Source organism: Vidua macroura, chromosome 2, assembly GCF_024509145.1.
Source record: "Vidua macroura isolate BioBank_ID:100142 chromosome 2, ASM2450914v1, whole genome shotgun sequence".
Taxonomy (NCBI): Eukaryota; Metazoa; Chordata; class Aves; order Passeriformes; family Viduidae; genus Vidua; species Vidua macroura.
The window spans coordinates 53,551,338-53,565,223 of record NC_071572.1 but is presented as its reverse complement, the minus strand read 5'-3'; the positions used below and the strand labels follow the sequence as shown (position 1 = coordinate 53,565,223).

General features: G+C 40.8%; 1 long non-coding RNA gene across 1 annotated transcript; it reads left to right on the top strand.

Moving 5' to 3' along the window:
• The first annotated feature begins 1,050 nt into the window (after nt 1–1,050).
• LOC128803852 (uncharacterized) lies at nt 1,051–6,001 on the top strand. Its single transcript, XR_008435854.1, has 4 exons — nt 1,051–1,332; nt 4,905–4,954; nt 5,050–5,150; nt 5,921–6,001. It is a non-coding gene; the product is annotated as an uncharacterized LOC128803852 (long non-coding RNA).
• The last annotated feature ends 7,885 nt before the right edge of the window (nt 6,002–13,886 follow it).

The following is a 13,886-nucleotide window of genomic DNA, read 5'->3' as shown; positions in this document are numbered from 1 at the left end:
CTACTCGGGAACTGGGTACTGCAGGGGGGGAAAGCCCGGGCGATAAATGGGGGTACACAGAATTTGATAACACACACTAGAACCCCGACCTAAATCCAAAGTCCGGGATGCAACACAGTCTGAGAAGATGCTTGAGTCAGGATCTGTGAGCCACTCAGTTAAAGCAAGCTGTATCTGGCATGAGGTGAGGTCAGTAGGGTCAGGTCATCATGTTCACAGAATCACAGAATATTCTGAATTGGAAGGGACTCTCAGGGATCATTAGGTCCAACTTTTAGCCCTGCACAAGACATCCAAAAAGTCACACCATGTGCCTGAGACCACAGTCCAAACATCTTGAACTCTGTCAGGCTTGGTGCTGTGATCACTTCCCTGGGAAGCCTCTTCCAATGCCCAACCACCCTCTGGGTAAAGAATCTTTCCTGATATCGAACCTAAACCTCCTTGTGGTGTTAGCTTTCATTCTCCCCGGCTGCACGCAGCTCTTGGGAGCGCGGCTGTGGCATAGCTTACACTTGCTGCCGGGGTTTTCTGCCATGGGTTCCTGGACACGGCTCCGTGTCTTGGGCGCATGGGCTGGCCAGCCTCTGTTACCGTGCACTAGGGCTCCGGTAAAGAGGTAAGGAATTTGTCCATTTACTCCGTGCTTGGCAGGAACGGTTTATTGGTCACATGGCGCGGTTCGATGGAAAGACACAACCGCTCCCGACACTCGCATGGAAGAAAATGGCCCCTGGGTGCCAGCAGGGTAGGATTTTATGGAGGGGTGGGGCGAGAGGATCCACGGCCTGCCGTCCAATAGGGGCGGCTGCCGTGGCGGTGACGCCAGCAACAGCGACTAACCAGAGATGCAACACCTCTTCTGACATAGCTTCAGGCCATTCAATGTAGTCCTGTCACTGATCACCACAAAGAGATCAGCATCTGCCCCTCCTCTTCCCCTCACAACAAAGTTGTAACTGTGATGAGGTCTCCCCTCAGTGACCTCATCTCCGGGCTGAACAGACCAAGTGACAGCTGCTCCTCATACAGCTCCCCCTCAAGGTCCTTCACCATCTTTGTTTCCCTCCTTTGGATACTCTCTAATAGCTTTATATCTTTCTTACATTGTGGCACCCAAAACTGCCCCAGCATTCAAGGTGGGGCTGCCCCAGTGCAGAACAGAGCAAGACAATCCCCTCTCTTGCCCAGCTGGCAATGCTGTGCCCGATGCACCCCAGCATGTGGCTGACCCTCCTGGATCCAGGGCACTGCTGACTCATGTTCAACTTGTCATTGACCAGGACCTTGTTGGTCATAGATGATGTATAGGGACTAACCAGGATTGCTCTGGTAAGTGCTTTACATTCCTCTAAGCAACTGTGTCTCCTTCTTTCTGTCTTTGCAGCACTGACACCTCAAGGGGTACAAGCACAAATTTTCTGAAGGGGGTAAACACTCAAACAATACTGGGATTCTTGTCAACCATAATTACTTCATGTATATGTGTAGAAATATGTATGTGTGTGTGTGTGTCCAGTGACTCCTCGATCTACTAATTCTGATTGCAGTACAGTTCTAGGACTCAGTATAGTCTGCTGCACCGTCCATAACTGAGTTAAAGGAAAATAAAAGTATTTTTTTACTTCATCAGCTTGATAATAATGCAGGGTTTAATTGACCTCACTGCAGCAGAATTTCTAATTCTGAAAGAGAAAGTGAAAAGTCAGGGATCTTAAATTTTGTGTTAATAGATCTTAATGAATCACCCTGAAATAGCTGGCTCAAACAAGTCAGAACACTGTCAGCCATCTCAGTTTGCCAAGAATCCATTTCTCTTCTAAGAGATAAATGAGGTTTCTCAGTGTGGAAAATGCAGAGTGCTAGTGCTATGCCCTTTTATTTTAGAGTTGATTTATTCCAGTTGTAATGAAAGGTCACAAATTTCAGTGTTCCTTTTTTGCTTCCTTCAATTCTTACAAATGAAATTTTCTTGAGTAAGGGTAACATGACATCTGAGAGTATACTTTGTGTCAGTCAGTTCTCCTACCATTATCTTTGTGATTCAAATGACCATTATTAAGTTATATTCTAATTTTTGTCATTAATAATATCTATATTCTAAAGTCCCACCTAGTGTCTAGTGAGTTAATATAAAACTTTTTGATCACTTCAGGGTATTTTGAATCAATCCCTGTGTTACCTATCACCCCAAATGTTTTTCAACATGCCCCTTGTATGTTGACCTTATCATGTCAATGAATTCCTAGGGAAAAAGAGTCAATAAGTGCCTATCTGCCAGTCAGGTGACATTGGCTGGTATGACATTGTATTCTGCAAATGCCACTTGGTCTTTGGAACAAAATCAAATTCAAATGCTAGTTGATAATTAAAACTTTCAGTGTTGGAATGCCACATAAGGAAAAACCTATTTACATATTATATTATACATAATCAAGTTGTATTCTTTATCCTGAAGAATGGAATTGTAGATTATGATAATGAATGTGATAGGAGATAGGTTATAAAACCAGCTTCAGAGCTATGAAAGAAAGGAGATCAGAAGGATCATGTAAAATTATTCCACATTATGCTCTTATTTAATTTAATAGTGACAAGCAGAAGAAAGGGCTGGGGGTAAGAAATCCCCCAGAAGTGAAGGACTGATAGAATTTCAAAAAATTCTCTATTATAATAAAAAAGTCTGGACTAAGGTTTAGTGTTAGATAAACTATGTAGTTTTCAGAACTATGGGGCAAAAGAAGATGCTGTAGGAAAGAAGTAAGGTGTAAAATTTCCACTTGCATCTTAAACAAATACTAAGGTTTGCCTAAAAAGTACAGAATCCCCTGATAGGACATTGTCTTCAGGATACCTAAATTCGTTCTTATCTGTGATTCTAGATATCTTGAGATGAGTTGTTTCTTGAGCTGCTTTTTTTGAAGTCTATGGAAGAGTGATAATGGAAATTGCAATTACAATGTTTTTAACCGTTGTTTGGTCATGATATGAGAAGAATGAAATAAAAATTAGCAGCCAAAGAGCTGAAACTGTGAAACTGTGAGTTTTCTGCACAGGTTGCAGAACCAGTGAATAAGGGAAGAGATAATCAAATGGCACAGATATCTTAAGTACAGTGATAGTACTTCAGAGAACAATTATCCAAAGTTAATTTTGAATATTTGAAATTACCTCTTGCTGGGTTTGCTATGTATATCATTAGAAATACATTCTAAAGCTTCAGTTCAACATGTCTTTGTTCAGTTAAAGACTGTTCTTTGTGTTCAGTTCACTGATTTTACTCAATTCAGTTCTTCCTCAATTTTACTTAACTTCTGACTTGAAGACTGTCTTGTTCCTCTTCAGCTTTTTCTTCTTTAGGCTAAAAAAGAGAAAAAAGCATTTTTTGTGATAAGATACACCATTTAGGTATTTGATCATTCTTGATTTTCTTCTTTCAGACTACCACTATTTAGGCCACCTTTTTGAGGTCTGGCGCAGAAATCTTATTGCTCCTAACCAGAGTTGTATTTGTCAAGGTGTTTGTTCAATATCAATGTAGTTCTTGTTACTATACCAAACAAGTAATAAGACAATTTTCTAAGGTCACTGTTAGTGAAACTTGTGCAACTCTTGCTAAAAGTCTTTCCCTTTCTCAACTCTTTCTAATAACCCTAAAGAATACACATAGCCTTATTTACTTTAAATTTTATGATGTTCATTGTCTGAAATAAGGCCCAAATTCTGACATTGTCTGCGGCGTGAGTTTTTGCTCTCCCCGGCCGCACGCGGCTCTTGGGAGCCCGGCTGTGGCGTAGCTTCCACGTGCTGCCGGGGTTTGCTGCCGCGGGTTCCCGGACACGGCTCCGTGTCTCGGGCGCGTGGGCTGGCCAACCGCTGTTACCGTGCGCTAGGGACCCGGCAAAGAGGAAGGAATTTGTCCATTTACTCCGTGCTTGGCAGGAACGGTTTATTGGTCACGTATGGCGCGGTTCGATGGAAAGACGCGACCGCTCCCGGCACTCGCATGGGAGAAAATGGCGTCTGACTGCCGGCGGGATAGGGCTTTATAGAGGGGCGGGGCGAGAGGATCCACGGCCTGCCGCCCAATAGGGGCGGCTGCCGTGGCGGTGACACCCACAACAGCGACCAACCAGAGAACCCCGCAGGGGCGGGCCCCGAGCCGCGGGCTGAGCGGGATCGTGTGGCCAGCACGGGGTTTCCCGGGGCCGGACGGCAGGGTGGTTACAGGAGCAGCACAGGGGTAAGAGCCGGCAGCAGGCAACATGGGGCCAGAAACCGCGGGGGGGAACAACGCGGGGGAAACGCGGGATTACAGAACTTGACTTATTTTAACATAAATTAAAAACCCTAATCTAAACCCAAACTCCAGGATGCAACAATTGTCATCTTCTATTAGAACAGGGAAACCCTTACAACTTCTTTTGTTCACAATATGCAGAAATCCAAAATCCGTTTCATGCAAGTGAAGTCAAAATCCCACATTTTAACTGGAACTGTGCCCTTTACTATAATATTCATAGCTTTTTATTATTTTTAATAGAATTCCTTCTGTTAGAATTTGGCTTAAAAATGTAAGTTATTTAACAGATATAATTAGGTTGCTAAGCATTAACAGTTAATTATCATATTAATAAACAGTTATTACTCCCTTTCTATACTGAACCATGCCAAAGCAGCATTATTATGTATGCATTACTCTTAGGCAACATCATTGTCCTTAAAGGAAATCATTACAATTTAAATGAAATTGGGAGCTACTGTTTAGGGAAGGCTGTAGGGCATGCATAGTACATACTAAGCAAGGAACTGTAATTTCCCCAAATCACATCTTTTCAGTAATTTCACATCACAGGGTTATCTGTGTTTAGTTAAGAGGAAAACAGTTTATTTTTGCCTTGCAGTTTTACAAGGGCATTATTTAACCAAGGACAGGCCAGTCCCTAAAAGGAAGGTAATGCAGAGTCACTGCATTTTAGATTTTAATATACATTAATAAACTACTACCATGACCACTCTGACCATGATTTAAAACTTGTTGTATTTCAGACTATATTCTAAGGAATGGATTTGCTGTGGAACTAGCACATACTGCCCAAGCAATGTGAAGCATAGACTGAAGGCTAGAAGCACCCTGAATAACATCCAGTGTAAAATATATCTCTGTACAGAAATAACTGTGCCTTTTTGCTGACTAGACTTTTGCTTGCTTTTGCATGCTCGTTCAGTTTAAAAGATACACTAAAGATGTGTTCTCCTCAATGACATTTTTTTTTTGTCACATGAAGGTTAATTGTTTGACTTAATCTCTTTGACATCTGTTAAAATGCAAGAAATTTGAACATTAGTTCCCGGTATTTTCTTAGACTGATAACTAGTTAATGTTTTATACTGCCATAAACATTTCCTTAGTTTAAGTAAATGACTCACATTTACAAAAAGGTTATATCATGTGTGGGTGCTAAGGATTTTTCAGATGAATTTGTAAAAAACTCAATATTAACTTTATTAATAAGCATTACTTGATAAATGTGACACAGCAAATGATGTGGCTCATAAAGTACTATAACAGAAAACAATCCCTAGCCTGTCAGAAGCAAGACATTAAAACTTTTGGGGTTTTTTTGAAAAACAAATGCCAAAATAGCGAAGAAAATTCCTCTAACCCATATTAGCAACAAAAGTCTGCTTTATGTTTGATTTTTCATACAATTTGAACCCTTTTCCTTTCAAATATGTTAGGCTAAATTAGAAGTGGCTCATCAGTACCCATTTGAATTGTGTCAATATAAAAACAGAGCAGTGGTAACAATCAAGACCAATACACACAAATTGAAACCAAGCATCTTTGAAAATAAGCTCTTTGTCCTGTCTTTAATATGAGTTTTTAAAGGTGAAATTCTTCCTTCCTTGTTCCCAGTGTCAACCAGGAATACTGCTTTGAGTCCTTGAAATAAACAAGAACAGAGTTTGACCTCCTTTCTGCAAAGGCTGTTACTACCTGCATCACAAGAATAAGCTCATGTGACTTTCTGAATCCATACTTACATTGCTTTTAAGAAACATTAAAAATAACTTTTTTTAATATTGAGAGCTTCTGTCAGTGACATTCATTATTTTCAGCTTTATTGGCATTTGAAGCCTATGATTTACTGCTAGAATGTGAATGCGTGACCTTACACAATAGTCTCACCATTCCTGGGTTTTACCTAGTGCAATTGAATTGCCTGTAAAGGAAGGTCATCAAGGCTGTCAGGGAGGGGTTATGGCATTGCCATAGTTGGCATGAGGTAGGGAGCAAAACTTGTGATTAGACATGTGCCACTGCCAAAAAAGCCAGCTGAACTGGGTTCAGCTCACTGCTCTGAAATAGAAATAGGCTCTTGGCTGCAATCACTCTGATACTCATTGTGCTACCAAAATGCATTAGGGACTTATAGAGAATATGTGCAGTCCACAGCCCATGTTCTGAGGCCTTTTGGCCACCACATTCCCATTTAATTACAAAAATCCAGGCTTGAAGATAAATTCCAAATTTCTTTGCATCAAATTTGAAGATAAACCAAAGAGCTGGGCAGTAAAATCTAGTCATGTAACTACATACCGCTAGAGCTACTTGATGGGATTTAATCCAAGATTTTATTCCAGAAGGAATACCACATTTTTATCTCATTCCTTAGGAGCATGTGTGGCTCATGTGCATCTGTTTATGGTCTCCCACTGGATGTTATAATAAGGTCTTTAGACTCAATGAGATGGCAGTACTATAAGACAATGTTCAGATAAGTTGGAAATGCTTGATTTGAAGCCAGAAAACTCTATATAGGGAACCTTGGCAAATAAGAAGCATAATCTTACCTGATCCTCTGGAAGGACAAGAGGTCATCCTGTGAAAAATGCAGGCTATCAATACTGTCCAATAAGCTATGGGAGATACAAGGAAGGATGTGTGATGAATAATGGCTGAATAGGACAAGCTTTTCATGATAACGAGAAAGTATCTGTTGTCAAAACATCCTGAGGTGGAAATGTTCACAAATAACATTGGTCTATTATTTGCCATTATGGATCAATCTTCCTGTTATTTTAACTTCCAGGTAAATTTTTACATTCAGTATTTTCTGTTTTTTCTAAAGTTATTACCAAAGATACAGGATTTATTGCTTATCAGACCTAGTCAGTCAAGATAATTTTCCCAAGTTTTCCAGATAGAGCTTGACCTAGCATTTTTATTTGATTTACAGGAAATACACATTCAAGAATAAATAACCCTACAAGAAGTATTTTATAAGCAACAATACCTGACAAAAGGTAGAATTAGTAGAAGGGAAGTATTTGTGTGGAATAACATATCCTGGTTTTCTCTGGGGGAATTTTGCAGCACTTCTTGTTTCCTGTAATAGTGCATCGCATTCATATTTGAGACAGTATTACCAGTCTTTCATAGGAGTACCTGCATGAAGATTGTATGTAATTAATTATCCTTGGTTTTGGTGTTACTAATATGGAGGGTTTTTTTCTTCTCTACAAAAATATGAGTCAAAGGATCACCTGAGCAATCAATAATGACTTTTACCAGACAGCTTCCAAAAATCTGAGTGTGAAGATACTTATTGACAGATTTTAGTGAATATAAGTTTAGACTAAGCTGTGCCAGTCAGCAAACTGTACAGATATATTTCTTTTAACCCCAAGAGTTACTAAAGAAAAATACTACCAACAATAAAACTAATTAACATTTCATCAGATGAAGGCCATGGGACACTGTATGCACAGATCATCATCTGTGACTTTTCTGAAGAGGTATAAAAGGTACCGTATGATATTAACTCTGAATCCTGGTGATGACTGACTGCAAATATAATGGATTTTCTTCCTTTAAATGTCATCAGGAACACTTAATTTCTTTGCGAAGTAGACATCCTTAATATAAGTCTAAGCAATACTTCTCTTAAGGCTTCTTCTTTTCTGCATTTGTATTTGCATAATTTTCTTATAAGACATTACAATTATAGTATTGATAATATTTCTTTAATACTAGCTGACTTTTACAATGCTTTTATTTTGAAATTTAGTACTTTCTTTTGCATTTAAGGTTTTTTTTGTTAGGCTAATACTATAATAGTTTGTAGTTTATTCTGCAACAAAATTTCCATGCAAAGGCCTGATTTTTCTAGTTCTTTAATTTTAGAATCCTAGAAACTATTCTTCTTTTTAGATAGTTGAATTTCTACTGTATCTGAAGGAAGCTAAATAGTGGGTATTTGTGTCAATCCTAAACATCAAAGTTCTTAGGAGACTTCTAAAAAAAGTCTTTCAATTTTTCCTTCTGAAATGTGAGAAAGCAGGAAAACAGGAGAGAGAAACTTTGTATGCCAATGTAGCTAAGACTAATCCACAGGATCAGAAAGCAGTTGATTGAAATCTAGTTTCAAACTCCACTAGAACTTAATTGTGAGAGACAGAACTATGCACCTGCTGCGAGCAAGGATTGATGAGGCAGGGGGAGGCCTTACACCTGTTACCTGGTAGAAACTATCCTCATACAAAACCCTGTTGCCAATGGGGCTTTTCTGTGGAGAACTGACAATATATAATAATCATTTGTATTGTAGAACTGATTATATACAATTCTGCAACATATTAGCTATCATCATTAAAGTATATCACACTCTGAATGAAAACAGTGGAACATTTTGAATTTGAAAATTGCATGAACTAGTTTAGTTAATACTTAGAGATGTATTTGTTGGACAGTGAATAACATACACTTTTAACTCCTATATTGCTCCTAGTGTTTTGCCAGGCTTGGAGGAGCAGGGTAATGTGTTGGTAAAAGCACATGCCGTGGAAGCAGTGGACAATAAGCAAGGAGAATGCATCAAAGGGGAGGATACACAATTAAAAAAAACAGTTTCTGTATTGTATAGAAACTAAGGAAACATGGACACTAAGAAGTTAACCTGAGAAACCAGAACGAGAAGGGGTATTCCAATACATCCCTGTTATAAGAAACATAAGACAAAACCTTCAAAATAAATTCTGCATTTATGAAGATCTCTTTCCTTCCTTCCTTCCTTCCTTCCTTCCTTCCTTCCTTCCTTCCTTCCTTCCTTCCTTCCTTCCTTCCTTCCTTCCTTCCTTCCTTCCTTCCTTCCTTCCTTCCTTCCTTCCTTCCTTCCTTCCTTCCTTCCTTCCTTCCTTCCTTCCTTCCTTCCTTCCTTCCTTCCTTCCTTCCTTCCTTCCTTCCTTCCTTCCTTCCTTCCTTCCTTCCTTCCTTCCTTCCTTCCTTCCTTCCTTCCTTCCTTCCTTCCTTCCTTCCTTCCTTCCTTCCTTCCTTCCTTCCTTCCTTCCTTCCTTCCTTCCTTCCTTCCTTCCTTCCTTCCTTCCTTCCTTCCTTCCTTCCGCAACTTCCTTCCTTCCTTCCTTCCGCAACTTCCTTCCTTCCTTCCTTCCTTCCTTCCTTCCTTCCTTCCTTCCTTCCTTCCTTCCTTCCTTCCTTCCTTCCTTCCTTCCGCAACTTCCTTCCTTCCTTCCTTCCGCAACTTCCTTCCTTCCGCAACTTCCTTCCTTCCGCAACTTCCTTCCTTCCGCAACTTCCTTCCTTCCTTCCTTCCTTCCTTCCTTCCGCAACTTCCTTCCGCAACTTCCTTCCGCAACTTCCTTCCGCAACTTCCTTCCGCAACTTCCTTCCTTCCTTCCGCAACTTCCTTCCTTCCTTCCGCAACTTCCTTCCGCAACTTCCTTCCGCAACTTCCTTCCGCAACTTCCTTCCGCAACTTCCTTCCGCAACTTCCTTCCTTCCTTCCTTCCGCAACTTCCTTCCTTCCTTCCTTCCTTCCTTCCTTCCTTCCTTCCTTCCTTCCTTCCTTCCTTCCTTCCTTCCTTCCTTCCGCAACTTCCGCAACTTCCGCAACTTCCGCAACTTCCGCAACTTCCGCAACTTCCGCAACTTCCGCAACTTCCTTCCTTCCTTCCGCAACTTCCTTCCTTCCGCAACTTCCTTCCTTCCTTCCTTCCTTCCTTCCGCAACTTCCTTCCTTCCTTCCTTCCGCAACTTCCTTCCTTCCGCAACTTCCTTCCGCAACTTCCTTCCGCAACTTCCTTCCTTCCGCAACTTCCGCAACTTCCTTCCTTCCTTCCTTCCTTCCGCAACTTCCTTCCTTCCGCAACTTCCTTCCTTCCTTCCTTCCTTCCTTCCTTCCTTCCTTCCGCAACTTCCTTCCTTCCTTCCGCAACTTCCTTCCTTCCTTCCGCAACTTCCTTCCTTCCGCAACTTCCTTCCGCAACTTCCTTCCGCAACTTCCTTCCTTCCTTCCGCAACTTCCTTCCTTCCGCAACTTCCTTCCTTCCGCAACTTCCTTCCGCAACTTCCTTCCGCAACTTCCTTCCTTCCTTCCGCAACTTCCTTCCTTCCGCAACTTCCTTCTGCAACTTCCTTCCGCAACTTCCTTCCTTCCGCAACTTCCTTCTGCAACTTCCTTCCTTCCTTCCTTCCGCAACTTCCTTCCTTCCTTCCTTCCTTCCTTCCTTCCTTCCTTCCTTCCTTCCTTCCTTCCTTCCTTCCTTCCTTCCTTCCTTCCTTCCACAACTTCCGCAACTTCCGCAACTTCCGCAACTTCCTTCCGCAACTTCCTTCCTTCCGCAACTTCCTTCCTTCCGCAACTTCCTTCCTTCCTTCCGCAACTTCCTTCCTTCCGCAACTTCTTTCCTTCCTTCCTTCTTTCCGCAACTTCCTTCCGCAACTTCCTTCCTTCCTTTTCAGAGCAGCTGGAGGAAATCAACCCACTGTATGCTTGAATGACTCTCTGGGCAGTCCAAATGAGTCATCAATGAGTTTAGTGTGCAGCAGGAGAAACATGATACTGAACAAAATATTCCAGTGTCTATTTGTTTTAGTATCTAGCATAATGGGTCTCTGCTCCTGACTGAGGCCTCTGGGCATTCCAGTGATGTAAATATTAACTAATAATAATAATGGACAAGCACTTTATTTGCATCCATGTTGCCATCTGTTGTGTAGACTGAATTAATATCATGTTCAGCTTCATTTACTTTTCTCTAAGCAGTACACTTCATTTGCTGCAAAAAAACCTGACAGTTTGAAAAGCTTCTGGTAAATTTTTAGCATTGAAAGACATTGTCACTGTTTTTAAAATCGTCTTGCTAATCAGCAGTAGCTGTAGGCTGGAATATAAAACCATATTGATTTAGGGCAACAAAGATGATGGAGGAACAGGAGCACATATCTTACGAGGAAAGGCTGAGGGAGCTGGGCCTGTTCAGCCTCAAGAAGAGACAACTGAGAGTGTCATCAATGTCTTTGAGTATCTGAAGAGAGGACGTCCAGAGGATGGAGCCAGGCTCTGTCCAGTGTTGCCAAGCAATAGGACAAGAGGCAGTGGGCAGAAACTGATGCACAGGAAATTCCACCTGAATACAAAGACGAATTTTTTCACTGTGTGGGTGACTGTGCACTGAAACAGGTCATTCAGAGAAGTGGTGGAGTCTCCCTCACTGGAGATATTAAAGAATCATGTGGGCACAGTTCTGTGCAATGTGCTCTAGGATGACCCTGCTTGAGCAGGGAGGCTGGATCAGATAATCCACTGTGATGCCTTCCAATCTGAACCATTCTGTGATACAGTTGCTTTGTGCTGCAATTAAAAATATAAATAATTATAATTTCCATAGCTGTTCTTTGCAAAGAAGATGTAAGACTACTTACACAGCAAATAGAAGCATTTTCATAGATGGTGTGCCATAACTAATGTAGATTTTGCTTTCTTATTTTTATAATGTATTAATAAAGTTCAGTGCCCAATAATCAGTAGTATGTTTGGAAAGACAGAGGACACAATCAAACTGTCTGTGGCTGCTTGCTAAGCCATTGCCCTTCTCAAACAAGTGTCCAAAACAGTTCTCACATTTCTTCAGGTACATGACTGTCGGGATCTGTGATATTTAAATGCTCCCAAGATTGTAGAAAGTCTCTGTCTTTCAGCCCCGCTGCCAAAGAAGGAGTCATAATTCGTCTGTGACGGTTTTCAAGGTTGTTTATTTCTTATCTAAAATATTTTCTCTGTGACCTGCAGCAGGTCTGTCTCGCAGGACAGCATGTGGGGCTGTCACACACAGCATGTGCCCCTCAGTGGGATGTTACAAACATTATATACTAGAAACTATGTGTGCTATATTTACAATATCTATCACCCATGTTGAACAGCGTGTCCCCAGCCTAAACCAATAGAAAAATGCCAACACCACAGTGAAACATGGAGGGCATGAAGAAGAAGAAAAAGGACAAGGCGTGCCCAATTTCCTCCATCTTGCCTCCTTTGAATCCCTTATCTAGAATCCTAAAATTCTACTTTTGCACCCATGCCACACTAATTACTACTTATATCAAACACTCAGAGCTTGTAATTCATCCTGTAAGATTGAAAACTCTTTTCCATGGACAAAGATCAGAGACATTGTCTCTTGGGGCTCTGTACAGGGGGGGTTCTGACTCCCTGCCAGGGTCCCAGACCTTCCAGGGCAGCCACAGGGATGCCCTGGATTCCCACACGTGACCTGAATTTTTTCTCCAAATAGTAAAGATGCTGATGCCTTGGGGTTAGAGGAGCATGACAGACTGTGAATATAGCCAATGTGCTGTACAGGATGATAGATTTAAACAGTCTTGGCATAAAACTTGGCTCAAAGAATGGAGATCTACCCCTAGCCACCTAATGTGTAGATATGAGTCATAGAATCAAAGAATGATTTGTGTTGCAAGAGATCTTAAAGATCATCTCTTTCCAATCCCTCTGCCATGGCTGGAACGCCTTCCACCAAACCAGGTTGCTCTGAGCCCCATCCAACCTTGCCTTGAACTCTTCCAGGGATGATGTATCCACAACTTCTCCAGGCAACCTGTTCCAATACCTCATTACCTTCTTGAGTAAAGAATTTCTTCCTAACATCTAATCTAAATCTCTCCTCTCTTAGTTTAAAACTATTCCCTTGTCCTGTCACTATCTACACATGTAAAGAACTGGCCTCCGTGGTCTTAGGTTTTTGCACCCATCTAATTCACATTATTATTACAATACGGATTAAAACATGACTGATGAAGACTTGGAAATATTAAATAATGGAAAAATAATATGTTGCTAGGAAGTTATATGGATGCATCTGAACTTGAAACAATCAAAGAAACTTGCGTTTTAGTGTGACCAAATAAGTGGTGACAGACTGAATTAACTGAAAAATAAGAAATAATATTCCAGGACTATGTGACGGGGGAAATGTAAATTCAATTATCAGAGTATTCATCAGCTATATGTAAACTCCCATTAAGACATGTGAACTGAAAGTACTGGTATTGTATATTGCATATACAAGCAGAAAAACACTGAGTTGATGTTGGGACCTCGCTCTACATTCAGCAATGCTAGTAAAGTGCTAGCAAGTGTTTGCATTTCAGAGGAGAGTTGATCACAGTGACTATTTCTTGCTTTATATAATAGCATGTACTAAAATATTGTAAAAGCAGAAAGATCTTTGTAATATTCTGTAAATGAAATCACTGTTGACTCCAGGTTGTCAGAAAGTTAGAAATGGGTGGAAATGGTTGAATTTTGTGTGCAATCTTCATTATCAATGGTATAGCAAAAATAGACATATTAGAAGTTCTATAGACATGTATATTTTATTTCTCATTGGGAAGTTTCTTTTGACTCGTATGTCTAATTTATCTGTTATAGATTGCCCCTCCTATGTGTGTGGTCAGAAATTTTTTGCAAATCATTGGTCAAGTAGGTGCTTTCTAGGACAGCTTCTCATTACTTTCTCATTTAAGACAGATTCACGTAAGGGCAGAGTAGATTTATTGTACTGTA